This window comes from Microcaecilia unicolor, chromosome 5 (genome assembly GCF_901765095.1).
Source record: "Microcaecilia unicolor chromosome 5, aMicUni1.1, whole genome shotgun sequence".
Classification (NCBI taxonomy): Eukaryota; Metazoa; Chordata; class Amphibia; order Gymnophiona; family Siphonopidae; genus Microcaecilia; species Microcaecilia unicolor.
The window spans coordinates 309,933,174-309,939,367 of NC_044035.1; positions in this window are offsets into that span (position 1 = coordinate 309,933,174).

The following is a 6,194-nucleotide window of genomic DNA, read 5'->3' on the forward strand; positions in this document are numbered from 1 at the left end:
GCCACTAGATGGCATTTCAGTTTTAGCGAACCATACGAGGAGGAGAACTTTATACTGAATTGTTGTTTGTTTTGCTTTGTAAGTTCTAAAAATACATTCAGAAGCAAAATAAAATGGTAGATACAAATCAAGGTCAGGTATACATATAAAGTAGCGCATATGAGTTTATCTTGTTGGGCAGACTGGATGGACCGTACAGGTCTTTTTCTGCCGTCACCGACTATGTTACTATAAGGTAAATAACTGCAATTACAATAATGTGCGATCAATGCAGAAATAAATACAAGAACTATATTCTAGGCTATTCAACTGAGGAGAAGAGAAGCAACATAAGGCAGAGAAAGTTGAGAGAGATTAAAGGCATTCCTGCTATACATTAGACTTGGGTGTTATTCAGTATACCATACTTTAAGCTTGTCTGTCAACCAAGAATTGTTCCAGCTGTGCAAAATCAAACAAAATATAATCTACACGATTATGTTTAAATGTTTGCAAGGGAATTTCAATGAAAGTAGCATCTAAGGAAAGCAATCTAGTCTTTATTTGAAGAAACATTTTGCAATTCAGTTGAGTGGCTCTCACCACATCTGGTGTACAAAATAACAAATCCTTTATCTCGAAATAAGACCTCCTAACTAATAACTTATCCCATTCAGATGGTGATGATAGTAAGAGGGTCTTGCATTTTGATATATTGCCCTTCTATGGTACAACAAAAGCTGTTTACATATTAAGTGCCATATTGGGAAAACTCGTGGATGTCGGCATCTAGACATTTTAAGCAAAATGTCTAGAGCCTGTGATGCATTTTACAAATGTAGAAGCCTAATGTAACATCAATATATTTACACCCTCTGCTGAAGGCATATTAAAGGTATTCAGAAACATAGAACATCAACGGTGATCTCTCAGAATGTGTTAACATAAAACACCTGAAAAAAAGTGTACGCATGGCATGGGTGCCCTTGAAGCTAAAAATGGCCAACATGAGCTCACATCATCTTGCCCAGTCCCCAAGGACATGTATATACTGTCCGTGAACTCCCTGCCGTGTGCCTGGTGTCCATTCAATGCCTGCAGGGGAAACTGTCTAGTGCCACCTATGATGGTGGTACAGAGGGCCAGATGCATCAACCAAACGTTAAAAAACCTAAAACGTAAAGTCCCTAACGAATTTTAAAAAACGAAGGATGCACCAAAAAAAAAGTCGCACACGTTTGGTGCGGTACTGTAAAGTACAATGCATCAAACCTGTGTAATCCCCGTCGGTAATCGGCCCCTAACGCATGCGCAGAGCAGCCAAGCGTTATGCTGGCTGCTCTGCGCATGCCACAAATGTCAAAACTACCAAAAAAAAACTCAGCGGGAGGGGGCAAAGGCGCTCATCAGGAGCGTCCTTCACGGACGGCCTTGCCCCCGCTCCACCCGAATTCGCCACTGCTCCCCGCTTCCCCCCCCCCCCCCCAGCTTCAAAATAAAAATAACTTTTAAGGCTGCCCTGGCCCCCCTCCCTTCCTGTCTCTTTCCCAGCCTTGCCTCCCGACATCCTCCGCCCTGTGCCCCGCCCCCCTCCTACTGGGCCCGTGCAGCACCTCTGCCTCTGTGTGAAGGCGCTGCACGGGCCCGGTAGGAGGGGGGGGGCCGGTGGAGGGGAGGGAATGGCAGCGACGACGACCCCAGGAGGGGGCGGGGCACAGGGCGGAGGATGTCGGGAGGCGGGGCTGGGAAAGAGACAGGAAGGAAGGGGGCTGGGCAGCCTTAAAAGTTAGTTTGATTTTTATTTTGGTTTTGAAGCGGGGGGGGGGAAGCGGGGAGCAGCGGCGAATTCGGGCGGGGCGGGGGCAAGGCCGTCCATGAAGGACACTCCTGATGAGCGCCTTTGCCCCCTCCCGATCCTTTTTTGTTGTTAGTTTCATGTTTATTTTAGGCAGAGGGAAGCGGGGAGCTCACTTTTCTTTTTACACATGATTTTTTATGGTGCAGGGGCCAGCGGGGAGATGACAGCTCAGGCCTTAACGACAGGTCTGAGCTCACGTTAAATTTCTGACGGTAAGTGATTCGTTGCTATCGCCGGTATGGTTAGTGCATTCCGAATTGTCAACATTTCAATGGTAGTTTCTCGTTTGCATTCCGGTTTCGTTAGCTACTAGCTTCGTCGGAAAATGGCCTTTGATGCATGCTACGTTAAGGGTCAGTAAAGGGTCGTTAAAAGGGTCGGTAAGGTTTAGTGCATCTGGCCCAGAATGTATAGTGTGTGCAAAATGTTTGTTTAGATTTTGCTCACACTTTCAGCAGTAGCTAAACACGTGTTGGGCTCACAATCTAATTTTATACCTAAGACAATGGAGAGTTAAGTGATGTGCCCAAGATAAGGAGCTGCTAACTGTTTTGCACTGCTCTGAGGAGGATTTAAACCAAGCACCACAGGATGTCAAGCCCAACATTCTAATCATGAAGCTACTTCTCCAACTCCAAAATATTTAGCCCTGCTCTGGGGTGCAATATGTTTTGTATCTCCGAGCAGAGCAAAACATTTAGCAGCGTGTATTTTGAACAAAGTCGATTTACACCATTAGCTAACACAATATAAAGGCCATCAAATCACGAAAAGCAATTGAAATAAAGGACACAATATAAAGGACATCAAATCATAAACAATTGAAATAAAAGGAATTTTGTACCACTAAAATCTATAAACAAATCTGGCTCACATTTCAATACTGAGCCAGGGAAGCTGCCGGCTTTGTAAAGTGGCACGCATAGATGTTTTGCAGCCATAAACATTTAGAGCTGCCTGTAATTTCAGAGACTTGGGTTTACCAAATAGCAATGTTTACAGCCCTTCCACCTGGATTTCTTTTTAAGGCATATGTAAACATCATTCTTGACATTTTACAATCTCTGGAAGAGGCTGCATGGGAAGATTTGTACTGGCTCCAAAGCAGCAGTTCCTGTCCTGCAAGGCAAACCTCAGCTCAAATGGTACAAGGGGCAGAATGATGACCATGCTGAGAACCAGGCATGAAGGGAGCAGGGTGGAGGAAGGAAAGGGAAAATGCCACACTTAAAAGTGCCACCTGAAGCCCCCACCTCAGGTGGCCTAATGGTCGGGCTGCCCCTGCTTTCATACATCCATTTTGGTCTCTACTAATGCTGAAAACATGTCTTTTTATGTGTCAACATTTTTATTGATGATTCCACCTGGTAACACATCCATTAGAGTACATACATAAATTGTAAAGCTATCGTTCTTATGTACATTAATCTTAAGTTGCTATCATCAGTTTTTGTTTTTATAACAGTACCCTATCTTATCCCCCTCCCCCCTTACTACCTTCACTTTTGCCATGTACACTGAAAGAAACAATAGTCAGCTTGTTACATTAAACTCAAACCGTAATTCCAATAGTAACACCTTACATTATTCCGTATTTGAACCTACTACTATTATTCCCCCCTCCCCTCCCCTCCCACTCATCCCCCTCCCCCCCCCCCCCAATCTTTTTAAATACTCCATACTCATTCGTAATCCGTTCATGGTCTAGTCATAGCGAAAACATGTCTTTTTAATACGACAGTCTACAGCTCAAATCTCAGAAATTGCATTCAAATTTTTAATTGTGCAAATTTTTACAAGACAAAAATGACATACGAAAAAGCTTGAGAAATAGTATTTTAGTTGTAGAATGTTTGTAAAGATTTTTTGTATTTCTTTAGTTGCCTGTTTCTTATATATAGAATGATTATAAGATCCTTTTAGAAGTATGAATGAAGGCAGTATGGCATTTTGAACCAATCCTAGATTATTAGTATCTTCTGCAATTAGAATTATGTTTTAATTGTACAATATAGAATGGTACAGTGTTTTTGATAACCTGTATTGAAGAATAGATAGATACCCTTAATTCAAGATGTTGTGTAATGACTTACCTTAGAAACTGGGATATTCCAACAAGACCCCTCCACATCAAATCAATAAGACTGCAGGAACTGTGGGAATAGGGTTGAAGGTTTAGTCACAGAGGACTGCCCACCAAACTGCCAAACACCTCTCTTAAGGGTTGCTAGTTGCCTCCAGGCCTCCTGAAACAATTCTTCCTTTTTCTATCATTTAATTTTAAACAGGGCTTGCATCTGCTCCTTCTGAGAATCTACAACCCAAGCCTAATAATGCCTACTAGTAACTTATCAGTCATTGCTGAAAGGCCTATTCTTTCCACCCCACCCTCTGCAGTACTCCATAATGATAAATTACCATGTGTATTTTAATTCAATGCTTTTGTTTGCCTCTAATTCCATGACTTAGACCTGGTGGAATCATGGCTTACAGTCAAGGTTGATGATTACTCAGAGTGATATATACTTTGGACAATGGTTGCAGTAGTCACACTGAATGGTCACATGAGTGATCAAGAAAAGTTTCTCACATTCTTTTGAAATCTCACAAAATTCTTATGCTCTAATAAGCATTAGAACTGTTACGGCCACATTTTCTTAGTGACGCAATCAAAGGAAACTAACAATATCTAAAAGGGCATGTCATGTAATTTTAATAGAATACTTTCTTTTGAGAACAGCAGCTACTGTGTTGTAATTAAATTAAAACACTATCTTCAGAGGGAAGCAATTACAAGTAATTACCCCATCTCCAAAGATAAGAATTCCTAATGCGATCACCTAATGGGAATAGCTAGCTACAGGTTGAAAGAAACCAGTTTTGCAGGTGCAAGAGAGAAAAACTGTGAATACAATAGAAAGTGTTACTATACCAAATATTTTTAAAGGTAATCTCACAGATAAACCACAAATTTAAAAAATGGGCCTAAAGGGGTAAAAACTGGGATCAATACGAAGCACTATCACATCAAACCAAGAGCCACAAAGAGGAAATGGTTAAAGCAAGGCACTGAAACCAATCTAGCGACCTCCTCCCCCAGGTTTTCAGCATATTCCTAAAGAATATGCATGAGATATCTAAATGCACTATCTACACTGAAATATATGTGCATACAATGGAGCCAGAATACCCGATTGGCTGGTGAGGGGGAGGAGTGATGGGGACCAGATTCCAGACTGATCACCTCTATTTTAGATAATGGTAACAAGCTGCTGACAATTTAAGGAGGAAGAGTGATGTGACATTGGCTAATTGTAACAGATTCAGACCGTCCTTGTTTTAATCTGACATATCAGCAGAAGCCTGTAGAAAAGAATATGAGTGGGGGGGGGGGAGGGGGGAATGGAAGGGTTGGATGTAGTGCTCTGTGCTCATTGGCATCCTTAATTGGGGGGGAGGGGGGGGAGGGAGTTCCCTCCATGTCCTTCCCTTCCTGACTTCTAAGATGATACACTGATCATGAAAGGTCAAGTTTCACTTGTGCTATCATGTACTGCAAAACTTCAAATGCGTAACTATGCCATGTAAACAATTCCCAAAGTCCTTCTAGTGATGAACAAGATCGTGTTTGAGACACTATGAAGTATTGATGCCATAAACTTCGATTTTTTAATAAGAACTGTTTTATGCTGATCATTTTGAATTTTTTTTTTTTGGGGGGGGGGGGGGGGTTGCTATAGTTCTGTTCACTACTACTACTTGACATTTCTAAAGCGCTGTTCAGTGCCTCCTTATCAAGTATATTACTAAAAGTACCTTTGAGGACTTTACCAAATGCTTCTTGTAATAAAAGTATTTTTTTTTTATTATTTCGGGAGTTGTGTGTGTGTGTGGGGGGGGGGGGGGGGGGGGTTCTTCATAAAGAATGCCTCCTCCCTGGCGACCTTTAAATGGAATGACTTGTATATCCCGCACCCTTGATTAACCCACAGTGGGTAGTCACAGGAGGTAAAAATTTGTATAACCCATAGGTTTTATTTGCGAAAATACGGTGTATATATATCGGCTCTCAAGCGCTATAATGATCTTACTTTCGTAGAAGTTAAAAAATATGCATGTTGTAAATTAATTAGGGCTTACATGGCTATGTGTTTATTGCATTTATTTAGTTTCTTTAGTCATAGTACTTTTTTCCAGAAGGAAAGGTACTGGTAACTAGCTGCAGGGTTGTGCTTAAAGGATGGGAGAATTAGGGTAACTGCATACTATTCCTCACTTCTTGCAATTGGCTGCCCGCCCTCCAGTGAAGTCCTTCCAAACCTAAGCTGACATCCATTCCAGGGCCAACTTATGGAAC